Source organism: Haliaeetus leucocephalus, unplaced genomic scaffold (genome assembly GCF_000737465.1).
Source record: "Haliaeetus leucocephalus isolate CR32 unplaced genomic scaffold, Haliaeetus_leucocephalus-4.0 Scaffold450, whole genome shotgun sequence".
NCBI lineage: Eukaryota > Metazoa > Chordata > Aves > Accipitriformes > Accipitridae > Haliaeetus > Haliaeetus leucocephalus.
The window spans coordinates 7996922-8010965 of record NW_010972886.1 but is presented as its reverse complement, the minus strand read 5'-3'; the positions used below and the strand labels follow the sequence as shown (position 1 = coordinate 8010965).

The following is a 14044-nucleotide window of genomic DNA, read 5'->3' as shown; positions in this document are numbered from 1 at the left end:
TAGGTGGCTGTGTCTCCACCATGCCCAAGCAACAAGTGCTATTCCTGAATTTGGACATGGGTATTGAACCAGTAAAAACACTATCCAGAGAAGCAACTATGGATGAAGATGCATGTTAAGTATCAATGTTTATGCATGCTTTACACCTCTTTTCTGTTAAAAAGCCCCTTCACTGTGTGGGAAAATACTTTTCTACACTGAAATGGAAAAAAATGCTGAGACAAGGCTGTACTTTTTTTTAACCTTAATCACAGGACTCAGCTTTGGTGGGTGTCATAACTTGGTTTTGGCTGAGGTAATCTAATGCATAAGAACCCTACACAGTAATACGAGCTCAGACATAAAACACTGAGCTGAGGCCATAGCTGTGATATCTAATTGCCTTTGCCTAGAAACTGCAGTCAGCACTTGTAATCCTTAATAGGGAGTTTCAAAACAGACTCCAATATTTGCAAAGTGTATAGCCTAATTTGTGTGCTGCCCTGTCAAGAGAGTTTAGGACACTCCAGTAATCTTGCTGCTGTACTGCTTTGTGCTTTTCAGCAAGTTGTTGGCACGTGCTTTCCACACAGGCCTGTTCAGCTCGAGAGATCCTTTTCCTCTCAACACCTACACATCACCTTTCAATTAACAGCTATTAAAAAGAACTTCCAAAAGTGTCTGCAGTTTGTCATGCTCTACATTTGATGATAAATTCACAGTAAGGGAAAAAAAAGTCCACTCAAAGATCAAATACCCAAATTAATTCCTGGTCTTTGTTTTTTCCTTCTGTTTTATCCTTCACTCCTTCCATCATTCATCGGAGGTCCAAACTGGTGCAAATGAACTTCTGAACCTGTGACAACATGATCCATCTAAGAAACTTAATTCAGAAGCAATGGTTCTTCTTTTGGTTTTCTAATGTTCATGGGAGCTTGCTAAGGAACCATTTTGATTTGCCTCTTTGTGTAAAAATAATCCATGTTTCCTTGACATGTTGAGAATACAACGTGCCAGAAATAACTTGCATACTTTTGGAGGTCTTTCTGCTTGTGAAAGTCCAGCATGCTACTGACTTTATCAAGAGGTATAAAACATGCTTGTGGAACTTGAAAAAGGCCTTTCCAGTGACTGATGCACTTAATTTGTAAGACTAACTCATCAAATTAGCAAAATGCTAAGTCTTACAAGAAGCAATTGCTGTCTTATGCAAAACATTAAATGTGTTCATCTGGAAAAGGAAATTTCACATCTCCTAGCTAATAATGAAATAACAGACCATCACAAACTCCTTCCAGACTCTTCTTATTTGGACATGCTCCACATCCTTTTCCAAGCCAGCATTTTCCTGGCCAACATAAGCCTCTGGGAGATTCTATCTCCACTCACATCTCTGCAGTTCCAGCCCCAGCCAGGCCTGAATAGTTAAGCAGAAGCCAGCTGAGGGTAACAGCATTACCTTCACAATAAGTGGCAATATGTATTGGAGAAGAGTATTCTGGAGTTGTGGTCTGAAGAACTGCCATGTCCGTAGGGCTAAAAAGGTTTTATGCAGCTCTTTTTTGTTTGTAGCTTCTCTAGATCACAGTGTTGTAACTTTTAAGGTTACACATCAGGAGAAGTCTCTTAAGACTTTTAACGTTTCCCTTGCAACTAGCTCTTTAAAGAGTTTACTTATTGCTGCAGGAAAAGGCTAGTAAAGTTAGGGATATCAGAACAATTTTTATAGGAAATATATCTTGCAGGCAGGCTTCTGTAATGTGGTTAATCTCAAAGTGAATACCAGAAAATCCAATATATTGGAGAAACACATCAAAGTCTTGGGATCACATGTGCTACATGGTCACTTGTACTTACACATCCTCCACAGCAAAGGAATGACAGCACTTGTTAAAAGCATTTGTTGACAAAGCAAGTGTAACCAATAGCACCCAAAAGATAAAAAATTATCCCGGTTCCCACAGGGGATGCTGTCTGCTCCACACTATTTCTGAAAGCACACATACAGTATTAGCTCCCTCACCTGCAGCTGATTGAGAAACATGTGTCACTGGGGTGATTAGGAAGGACTTTTTTTTTTTTTTGGCCAACACACAAGGTCTGCAGTTAGTTGATAACAGCAAGTAATTTGTGTTGCTGAAGGGAACTGTTTTCAGGCTCCTTCATTTAATACACACAGACAGGACAGGGTCCTGTCCAGAGGGTACATATTCCTCAAGCAGTCCTACTTCTGGTCTGCAAAGGAGAAACACCCGTTCAGTCCTCCTGGGCTATCAAAGAGGCAATAATAATGGACCACATCCTCAGCTGGCATCCGCCAGGCTAGCTTCCTTGACCTGAAGGTGTCTTCCTTCTTCTCCCAACTCAACCTATGAAATGACAACAAAAACCCTTAACCACTGCTTTTATAGACATCAACTTAATTTCCCATTCCCACAGCCAACTACCACCCAGTAATTGTAACCAAACACCTGCCTGGGGCTAAAGCAAGGCCTTATTCTAGCAGGGCTGAAAGCTCACCAAGGGACAGCAATCATTCTCCAAGAGGAGCCACTGCACTGAGGGACAAGCTTTCACATGTCACTGCTAGAAACCTTAGCCCTTAGGCAGCAGGGTTGGCACTCAGAGCCTAGATGTGGAACTTGGCCTGGGGTTTTCTTTAGAGAACAGGGTCACAGAGCCCCATGGAAATCCTTTGCTTCTAAAAATCCCAGAGCTAGCTGAGAGCATGAGGGAATGATCTTGTCACACACGTGTCCTGTTCTCAAACTCTTCTTCTAGGTGGCTGCTGCTGGCCTTTGTCAGGGATGAGATGCTGGCCTAGGTGGACTTGGACAGAAATGCTAGTCCCTGGATTTCCAGGTGTCTACAACAGGATACAGGGCAGCTTCTGGCTGTTTTGATTTGCAGCTCAAGACCAACCTGTGCCTGAGAAGCTTTAGAGTCCATGAAACACCTCAGAGCCAGCTACACCCCATTGCATGGGAAAAGAGCAAGAGCCACCCACATCCTGAGCGTTTGAAGAGCTCCATGTAGAAGCTCCAGTGCTTCAGAGCTCCAGACTAGGTGCTGCTCCTGGTACCCAGACTCACTCTCTGGCTACATGCAACATCTCCTGAGCCATGTATAAACTTACCACCCACCCCACCCCCCGCCCCCAAGATGTAAGGGCTGTGCTAATCCTCCCTCATTAATCTGCAGCAGCTTCTGTGGTCTCTCCTCTCCACTGTGTGGAAAGCTGAATATCAGAGCATCTGCACAGCAGCAAATTTTACAGCCAGCTCCTGCCTCCGTTATTCCCTGCTCACTGCCATGAGTTGCACAGGCCCCAGATGCCCAGCCCCACGCCTGACGCCTCTCCATGCAGCAGAAGTCTGTACTGGTATTGCTGCCCAGACACTTCTATGGGCACAGAGGCAGAGATCGTATTTGCAGTAACACCCACTTATGTCTTTGTGCTGTGTGAAAAACTAGCACTCCCTGCTCATCTAGTTTTTGGCTAAAAAGATCTTGAATTTGATTACATCCTAAGACACATCTGGTTTTAGCAGTGCAGACTGGATACTTGAAAAACCACAAAGAAAAGGTGCTTGGGTTAAGAATGCTCTTGTGATTAAAAAAATATTGAAAGTCCTCAAGTGTTTGTTTAAAGAAAATAATTTTCATTTAAATGCTGGCACAATTTCAACAATTTGATTTTAATTTTGAAGTGTTGAAAATGCCCTCAGATAATTTCTGTAGCATTCCGGAACCCAAAAGTGATCATAGAAAGCAAGTCACTTAAATCAAGTTAACTGCAGAGCTGAAATTAATTTTCTGTTTCCTAAGAAAACAAAAAAAGGGCCCAATACTCTTAAGTCTTTCTGAAAAAGATCTTCTCACAAGCAGTTTTCAACCAGGCAAGCCTGGTTTTCCTCCCCCCCCCCCGCCCCGCCCCGCCAACCCAAACAGAGTTTGCCCTTTGAGAAAGCTTCCAAGAACCTCACAAGCCACACTAATACAAATAATTTACTGGACTTCGGTACCAAGTACACTGCTTTAAGCATTGTTTGGTTGGACCTGAAAACAGTCTAAAATTATTTGATTATTACGGTTATAAAGATGCTCAATGATATGTATTTTACAGTATTTGTGCTCTGAGTTTCATCAAAGCAGTGGTCTGACCATTTTATATCAGGATTTGATCTTGCCTTTAGGATTTAGGCAAGACTTATGCACCAGCACCAAGTTTCTGTCTTATCACCGCCTCTGACTTCCTGGCTTAACTGAATCCTCAAGAGATGTTAAAAATCAGAAAACTTTGCTGGTTTGGGGTCCAAGTTTGAGTTAGTTTTCACTAATACCAACTTATTGGCCCAAATTCTCTCAAATTCAGGTCTAGGTTTACTGAAGCTTCAGTTCCTTGAACTTGGCTTGAGTATGTACAGCTTGTTCTTCAAAGAAACCCAAGTGAAATTGGGTCTTTAGCTCACCTCAGATGAGTTAACAACCCCCAGCTAGACAGGTGTCAGTAGGTTTCCTTCACAGAGGTTTTGCTAGAAGCACCACTTGTAACATGATGTGCCTCCATCTAGCAAGATGAGATGTTGCAACTAGCTGCAATCACTGCTGTTGCCTCATACTGGTTTCAAGGGAGCAGATTCCGTAAAACATTTTGCTAGGAAAGCTGGTTTCCATTTAAAAAGGAGAAAAAAAAGAAAAAGACAAACATGCCTCTGAGCAGGCTTTTGAATGCTCTGCTTTGTTAAATAACACAGTTAACAGGCCTGAATATGACAACGAGCTTCACATCAATAGCCTGCCTCAAAGGGAGAACACAAGTAAAGAAAAGCAGCCCATGATACATCAGTTCAAACAATGATGTGAGTATACCCAGCAGAGCACAAGCTGCTGTCGAGTTGGTTTACGGAAAGGAGGAAAGCCTTAAGAAGGCAAGTATTAAGAGCGTTCCCCTCTGCCAGGACATCCCTTCCCTCATGATCGCTTAGCTTTATTTGACCTTTATGTTCACAGAGCATTGGGACACAATGTGTTTCACCACTTTACTTTTTCTAAAGCCTATGGTGATATCAGAGGAAAGTGTATCCCAGCATCCTGCTAGCACTGCCACCGGGAACACAAATGGTCTGTCTACAAAGAGAGGCTTCATCCTAATGTCTTTGAACTCAGTGGCAACCAGCAACTCACAAAACCCCCAAATCCTGTGCAATGCTGGTAGCAGCCACTTTGACGTGGCACATGGGCACTGCCTGAACCAGCCAGCAGCTCTACTCTTGGTGCACATAGCTAAGCACAGTCATGAGAGTGGCCAGTGGGGATTTTACACAAACTACATCTTGGAAACCCTCACAGATAACGTAGCAAGTCTGTCATGATTTCCACCGTAGTCATAGAGGTGATGGAGAGAGACCTCCTCCTGCTAAGGACAAGGCCAAGACACCAGACATCCAATACATGTTCAATGAGTTACAAACTCCACTATGAACAGGTAAGTTTTTGAAGAATTAAAACAAAACCAGCTATGAGTATGGACTCAGGTATTTCCTAGGTGCGTCTGAGGGTACAGGAGGTGGGTGCCATAGACACCCTATAGCATCAAATCAGTTTTTCTCTGCTGAGGTCCATCTGACTCATGGCCACAGCTCAACCTCTGCACTATCACTTCACATTTGAGGGGGAAAACATGGCACTAACTTTAGTATAACTATCAATGAAAATAATTTAGCTTTCTGCTATTGTAGGCTGAATAGTCTCCAAGAAAGCAAACTTTGACAGAACTTTTCTATGTCAAAGAGCTCTACAAACCTCACAGTAACAGCCAATTTCTTTTTTTTTTTTTCCAAGTGACCAGTAATTGCATGCCTCAGCTGCTTGATGCTTACCCTGAGATATCAAAAAGTGGCCTTTATTTTGTGGAGGAAAGTTCATCCTTTTACAAATAAGGCCATTTTAGGTATTGATAAAAGGCACATAAAAATTGATATCCACAAAATCCCTATTTAGAAAATGCAATCAACAATTTTTATTTTTTAATCTCACTATCATTCTCCAGATATAGTGTCTTTCAATTTTCAGTTCCTCACAGTAGCTTTCATTGGGTTTACCATAATCTTCACATTATTAACCTACACTCACTCTTCATCAGCATATCTACTTGGAGGCAGCTAAGAAATTAGAGGTAAGTTAGTTCATTGTTGAAACACTTGAAATAATAGATTTAGTGTGTTAATCCTGATGTATGGGTCTGGGAAGGGGGTAGAGAAGGCTCTTCTTTTGGTTTTGGTAGTTTTTCTCCTCTGTGCCTAGCACATGTGGTAAGACAACAGCAATAAATCAGAACAAAGGAAATAAAGTACTAAGGCTTTAGGGAACATGTGTTTTAGAAGAAAAATTTGGCTCGCCACTAAAAGCAGTATTGCCTTATAACGGATGTTTAAAATTCAGATGTCGAAAGAGACAGACAAAATTATATAAATGCAAGTGACTTACAGGTCTGTGCAGCTTTCAGACAGTACTGCAAGCCAGTCCATCTTCCCAGCTCTTCCTGGACCTGGCCAGACAGACGCCATGCTCCAAAACAGCAAGAGTAAAGCAGCAGCAGTGGCACATCTCATCTCTAAGCAATGCTGCAACATGTTAGGTTGCAGACAAAGGATTAAAGAATTAAAACCAACCCAGGCAACTGACACATTGTTTTCCAGGATCAGGGGTCTCCAGCTGCTGTTGACAGCCCTATTGCAAATCAATGTCAGCTAGAAACATGCTGCTGGAGTAATGTCTTCCCTGGGATCCGTACATCACTCACGCTGTAGTGGTATGGCAGCAGCTTCACACAGCAAGAAGGGATTCTGCTGAGACTCTGTTCCCAGCCTTGGGCGGGCAAAAACTGCTCAAAAGAAGTAATAACCACTTTGGAGCAGATTTTCCAAGATATTTAAGAGTCTAGACATGAAGAGAGGTGCCTGGTGGGGTTTTCCAAGGCCTCGAGGTGGGTCAGGCTCTTCAAACTCAATCCCCAAGATGGGAATTTTCCTCCTCTCTCCCTCCAACCTCCTGAGGAATTTCCGAAAGGCTACTAAGTGCCTCTCTGCACCTTCAGGCACCTAAATATCTCTGCAGAGACTTTTAGATTTCATGTGGCTTCCCCTCCTCTTGTGGGCTGCCCACGGGACTCCCAGCCAGGCTGGTGGCCAAGGATCAGCACTGGACTGACCAGTGCTAAGGGCAGGAAAGCAATCTCAGCTGCTGGCAGGACACAAGAAGTCCCAAGAGGATGAAAGGGCTCCTGTTTGTCTGTCCTGTGCCTTTTAACTTTTTAGGGTAAATGGTCTCTATTTCAATTAATGCAATAGCTTTGCTGCTAGTCTTCTGCCCATACACTTTAGGCCAAGTAGTCTAATATTAAATGTACCCTACATACACTTTGCTTATTATATTGGTCTGCCTTTCTGAATTTTCCCCTTTTCTCATGCTTTATCAGTTCCAAGCTTAAATAAAAACAAAGCCCAGATGCCAAGAACTGAGTACTGACTAAGGTGGGAGCTGTGAAAAGGAAGAGAGAGGGAAGACACTATAAGTGGAACCAGGGAAGTGTGGCTTGGGTGTGATTAATGAGTTTACATCTCTAATGAGTCCTTACTATAAACAGCAAGTAGACAAGCAAAGCCAGCAGCAGAAAGTACTCAGGAGCAAAGAAAGTAGAGCTGTGCCTCCCCACATCATCAGCAGCCTGACTGGTTGATGCATGCTGATGGGAACAAGAGATCCAGGATTAGCACTGTTCCTCCTAAGTGGGGCTTTGATTGGGCTGCACAGCAGGATGCATGAAATGGGTAGGGAACAGCATGCATTCTTGCAGAAATCTGGGAGGAGACAGAAAAAATACAATTCTCTTTACTAGCAGCAAAACAGCAAAGTCCTGGCAAAAAGGTCTTAAGGTGCAGCAAGAAAGTACCTGTGCTTTTACCCTCCTTCCCTGGGATTTTTCTCCACCTGTAGAGATGCTTGGCACCTGCAGTGTGGTTCACAGCCACCTGGCACGCAGAGTAGCCCCAGGGGAAGAGGTATCACAACATGTGCAGGCAGGTCACAGGCTCAGCCCATGGCAAGATAGGGTGCTCCTCAGGGCAGGCTGCCCCTCTCTGCAGGATGACAAGGGAAGAAAGTAATTTCAGCCACAGCACTTCTCCCCAGCTGCCACCTTGGAAAGCCTACCAGGAAACACCAGGACCACACAGGGCTGGCTACTCAAAAAGCCGAGGAGAGCCAGCACTGCCAGGTCATAAAGTTAAAACAGGACACATACCGAAAAGGGAGCCTGCAGACACCAACACTCTGAAATCATACTAGCCTCCTATGGCCATAGCTGCTTCTGGCCATGGGGTCAGGCAGCCTCCTGCAGCCCTGAGGATCTCCAGTGCCAAAGGGGAACCTGAGGCTCGCTCCCTTGGAGTGAGTCAGGTGGGCAATCAGGCAGCAGCACCAAGCACAAACTGCCAGGAAGTCCAGCCAGCAGGGCAAGGAGGTTCACCACCACCAGCAGTCCTCAAAAGAGGCTGGTATTTTACCGAGCATGGCCATTTATCACCCAGTTTTGGATGAGCACATCAAGGAAATCTATTCATGTCCTGCAGCAATCCACTCCAGGAGCAGACAGGGTGGACACCTATCTTATGGGAAATGCCTGTGAAAGGCACAGTCATCAGGCACCTATCCTGCAAGCTGCAGGCTCGTCTGGGTCACACAAACACAAGTAACAGAAGCAAACTCAAAGGGAGCTTCCCTACACAGATGAGCTCTCCAGGCTTCAGTAAATGAAATCAAAGAGAATCTGGATCAGGGTAGAAAGAGAAGGAAGGACCTTCGGCAGGTTGAAGGACTAATGATCAGGGAAAATGCAGAGCAATTTGGAGCAGCTGTCCTGCAGTATTCAGTAGGATCACAGCATTGCCCATTGCTAAGGATAAATGTGCCAATGAGGCCTCTCAAATCCCACTGCTAGTTTAAAAACAGAAAAACCCAAGCAAACAAAAAAAATCTCAATTAATTTGGGGTTCTTTATTCATTATTTTCTGGTTCCTCAGCCTGTGGAGTACATTCAGCTCTCGTTTTCAATCTTTTCTCCATCATTACAAAAGAAAAGATTATGCTTTTCAATATTACATTGTAATGAAAACTGAAATTTCCTCCTTATTCTCTGTTTCAGAATCCATGCCTCTGAGGAAAGCTCAGAGTACTGTCAATTTGTGAGAAAATGGAGAATAGGCAAAACTTGAATTCCAGAGGTGGATAATCATGGGTAAACTCAATGCAGACTTTTTTTTTTTAAATAAACTAGCCAAGACTGAATTATTGTTAAAACAAGATATCAATTTTAAACAGTGAAAAAAAGCCATATAAACCAATCTATTCAGAGTCTTTGAAGGAAAAGGCTGGGTTACTCAAAGACAGCATGCTCTATGAATAGCTCCAGCCCACTCCACTTTGATTTTCTCTGTTAAAATGCAGAAAAAGTTTCCACTGCTTGTAGCAACCAGTACTGAGTTAGACATCAGGGTGGCCCTCCAATACAGCAAATGCCCATGCTTGCTGCTGAAAGGAAAACGTGCTCCAGGAAACATTTACAGGAGATCGCTTCATGACAGAAATGTGTGTGGTTGTACCCAGACTCGATCACCGGGAAGACTGCAGCAGGATTACCCCCAGCTGCTGTGCTTGCTCTAGATTGCTATCTAGCAACGAAACACTCTCTGAAGCTTGCATCAAGAAACACCCACATGAGAAAGCTGTAAAAGCTGTGCTTCGTGTAACACATGCATTTCTCATAGGGCAATGACACGTATATCCAGAAAAAACAGTCAAAGCTATAGCTCTGGCTGCTGCCAAGTGCCAGAGCCCTGTTGCGAGAGTAGCTAGGGACCGCTTCACCCTTGAGGTGCTAACAGGGGGATATACACCCCACCCAACATGTACCCAAAATAGGTATCACAACAAATTCTCTTCCTTTTCCCATACTCTGGTCACAGTGCCCAGTCTCCTGCACCACAGCTGACAAACTGGGTCAGGGTAATCTCCAGCAATCCAGCTAAGCTAACTTTCTGCCTGCTCTGCATTTTTTGCAGCAGTGCAGAGCAGATGCAATGGAGGTCAGGATCTGGCCCCCCACATGCATAGTTTTAAAAATTATCATTCAGCAGAAGCTATTGTGAGGAAGAAAAAATGCTAAGCCCAGAGCCTGAGTTATTTCTCTGACCCTGAATGCTTTAAAACATAATATTTTATTTGGCTGGTTATAGAAAATATGTGGAAAAGCCTTCATTTTTTGGAATATTTGTCCCGCAACACAAAATAAAATAAAAATAACTGAACTTTTATTCTGCCTCTCTCTGCTATGCACATCCCTGCACCCACACAAGCTGCTCTCACCTGAATTTTAAGTTCTGAATATATTTGATAACACTATTTACTCTGCAGAAATACCAACAAGGTCCCAATCAAAGATTAACACCACGATCTACAGGGTGGGGGCAAACAGGCAAGTGCCCCCACGAAAAGTTTATACTCCAAGCAAAATGGGAAAGTTCAAGATAATCAGTTATTAAAAAGGACATGAAAAGTAGCAAGTTCAGGACAGAATTGAACAGCAAAAACCATTCACCTGAGTCCTACTGTATTTAGCAGCAGCAAGCAAATTTTTTCAGTGCTCAACAGTCTTAGAGCCCTTACCTGAGCACAAGGCTGAGGAACTAGCTTACAGCACCATTTCTGGGGGAAAAAGCTTTGTTTTCAAAGTTTCAGTTCCAATTCTGACCTAACATCAGGCCCCAAATATGGCCTTTCCCCGTTCAAAAAAAAAAAAGACACAATTACACATTTACCTCCTAGAAAGCTGGCACATGCTAATGAGCTCAAGCAGCATTTGCAGTGGAGTCAAAAGGTGAAAGACATATCACAGAGGAGGAGCACAGCAAGAGACTTGCTTGCAAACCTATTTACTGTTTTCCCCACCCTGGCAGCTGTTATTGCTGTATCCAACCCTCTCCTAAACCTTTCTAAAGGACATAGTACAAAATGAAGGGTTCTCTTCCAAGCATAGCTAGAAGCTTTAAGCCCCTAGCCAGCAGGGTGAGTGCAAGCCCACTGCAGCAACACGAGGGGAGGCTCAGACTCCGACCCTTCCCCGCAGGAAGGCTGATACTGTGCCAGTGCAGACAAAGGGTGCACACACATTTTCACCCTACTGGCTCAGCTCCAGGGACAGTTATTTCCAGCTGAGGGACCGCATCAAGCAGCGGTAGGAGGTAACCTTTCCATCTGCTCCTGTAGACAAAATGGCAGTAAAGGTATTTCTAAACATCTCAAAACAGGCAGAGGGTTATGCTGGCTGGGACAGTGATAGCTATTGCCCTAATTCCTTTGCCAGTGGTAAATCCCTTAGCTATTCCCTAAGGCCTCTCCTCAGCTAAGCCACCACAAGACCTATAACTCACCTTCTCCTTTTCCCCTATTAACTGACCAGCTAGCCCAAGCTCCCTTGGCCTATAAGTAAGGGACAAGCCCACTGTTTAAGACACCTGTGCTCTGTAGTCAGTGAAGCAGCTGCCATTCTTAGTGGTTTTGCTAATCAGGCAATCAGTGTTGCCCCCGGGCTTGGTGCCTGTGACCCAGCTGCAGGCCTGCTGCCGTTCAGCAGCTGGCACTTGGCACAGTGGCTGTGCATGACTCAGGCTAGCAGGAGCCTTTGGAGATGCCTTCCCCTGATTTATATCTGCAAGTGACTCTTTGTGTTTGGACCATATTGTTGGTGTGCCAGCTACACTGTGAAAATCTGGAGTTAATAAACTCCACTTTCAGATCATGGCAGCTCTTTCCAGGGCGCAGCTTTGTAGCATTGGCAATGCTTGCTCCTGCCCCGTCACCTAACATGGCTGCTGATGCATTTCACATTGGAAAAAACCTGTGATCACATACATGAACAACCCTGGGGAAAGCCCAGGTTCACAGCATCTAGTAGCCTGCCTCCCTCTTGCTCTACTTCCTTCTCCCTTTTGGTGTGGAGTCAGAGCTCATGGTCCTGCAGCCCTACTCCTAACCATGAGAAAAGCCTCCTGGTACCTGCAAGTTGGGCTCCCCCTGAGAAAAGAGGGAATTTCAAAAGAGAAAAAAAAAAGAAAGACAAAAGATGGAGGTGACCAGATGTCACAAACCCTTGAATCCAGGGGAATCTGAAAAATGTTACCTTAGCTCTAGTAACAGATTTGTTACTGTCCTGGGCAGCATCTTCCTGCAGCAAAGCAGGTCCCTCTGGGAGAACTGTTCAGCCATGCTGGCTCTGGCCCCTGTGAGGAAACCTGTCTTGGGGCATCTTGTTTTGCGTAGGCCTAAGTCTGTTTCAGATCTGGCCTTTAACCTCCATGCCTCACATCTGCAGCTGCAAGACGGAGCAATTATTTTGCTCACCTCTCCTGCAAGAAAGCAAAAGAGCTACATTGAGGGTAACTTCTTCCCCCTACCTTGCACTTACCTGTCTCCTTTCTGATGCACTGCCATGCAGTTGTGGCCCCACTGGTGACACCACACTGTCTTTCTTGCAGGGCTTGTATGGCCTTTGGAGCAGCTGGGACTTTCCTTGCAACATCATCAGGCTCACAGCAGCCCAGTCCCGCTTTGCTCTGGAGCAAGTTGCATTGGAAACTGCTCAAGGAAGGGCTATTATTTTGCAAAGCAGTGAGTTCATTTATGGAGCTGCATAAATAACAAGACCATCTCTTCCACCTGGGCTACACTCTGCTAAACAGCTGCTGCACCTCTCTCCAGAACTGATGACAATTTATAGTGGGTAAAGTGACTCATGCATTACACTACAGCCTTTCTTCCATGCCAGATTTGTGGCTTGTTTGTGGATTATCAGCCAAAAAGGATGGAAGCAACTTCTCAGCATCTCCATAGGACAGGTATGCTTCAGAGCTGGCTACATTTCAGCAGAATGATTCATTTACTCTAAGCCGTATTTTCAGCTTCTATAAGCTGGATCAACATCAATGGAGCTACATCAGTTTACATCAGCCCAAGAACATGGCTCCATATTTTCATGGCATGGAGGTCAGTCCTGAAAGGTTTTGAGCAGCCTCTTGATGGTGCAGGCTGGATGCCCATGTGGGCATTGAGCCCTGCCTGGGAGGCTGGTTTGCTTTGCATTACTCTGGAGAAGAAATGGGGCAGTACTAGTCCCAGTGAATGACAACATGAGTACCAGAGGAAATGTCCGGCAAACAAAATAAAACACTCTAGGACTGAAACTGGGAGCTGAAGCTGGGGCTGGAGGAGAGCTGCAACAGGCCCAAGAGAGCTTCCGATATGGGCAGTCAGGAGAGTGGGATCGGACCATTATACTCATCACCAACGCGGGACAGACAGAGGTTGCGAACAGCTTTTCATACCAAGAACTGAAAGGATTAAAGCACTTCTATTCAGACACCCAGAAGAAAATCAGCAAACACAGGATTGCCATGTGCGACTATAACTAATACTTCAATGCCAGTTCTGCGCACAGTGCCGAGCAATGGGTCCTGTGCAGTGCTGGATGCTCAAGGTGAAGGGATGTGTGCAGCCCCTACCCTGTTTGTGCCATACTAATTAAGGTTGATGAGGGCTTACGGCCATCCTCTTTCCCCAGCCCTTTGTGGAGATTTACTCCTGGGCAAACGCCTCTTCCAAAAACTGACAATCATCTCAGACCCAAGGTACAGGCATTAAGAAGCTTGGAAACCAATACGAGAATTAGGCAGAGCCACAGAGCGATGCTATATGTTAAATATTGTGGTTGTCTACAGGAACATTCACCCAGAGATAGCAGCACTCTTTGCAAAACAGGGTTGAGCATAAGTAACCCCATCTTACACAAGGAGAATGCGAGCCACAGAGATTAAAGGCTGCCACCATTAAAATAAAAACAAAACCTGCAAATACCATAGGCAGCTTAAGCAAGATTTCGGCAGAGTTTGGGCACCTTGGTTGAAAACTGCAATCTGGGAGCTCCATACTCTGGTTCAGCTGCTGCTGAGCC

The 14044-nt window shown here is 44.7% G+C and overlaps 2 long non-coding RNA genes across 2 annotated transcripts; both read right to left on the bottom strand.

Annotated features, from left to right (window-relative positions):
• Nucleotides 1–2271: 2271 nt before the first annotated feature.
• LOC104836261 lies at nucleotides 2272–6599 on the bottom strand. Its single transcript, XR_774820.1, has 3 exons — nucleotides 6469–6599; nucleotides 4452–4645; nucleotides 2272–2348 (listed from the first exon to the last, which is right to left on the bottom strand). It is a non-coding gene; the product is annotated as an uncharacterized LOC104836261 (long non-coding RNA).
• Nucleotides 6600–7653: 1054 nt separating this feature from the next.
• LOC104836262 lies at nucleotides 7654–10795 on the bottom strand. The gene is made up of 3 exons (XR_774821.1): nucleotides 10705–10795; nucleotides 7934–8120; nucleotides 7654–7841 (listed from the first exon to the last, which is right to left on the bottom strand). It is a non-coding gene; the product is annotated as an uncharacterized LOC104836262 (long non-coding RNA).
• Between the last annotated feature and the right edge of the window lie 3249 nt (nucleotides 10796–14044).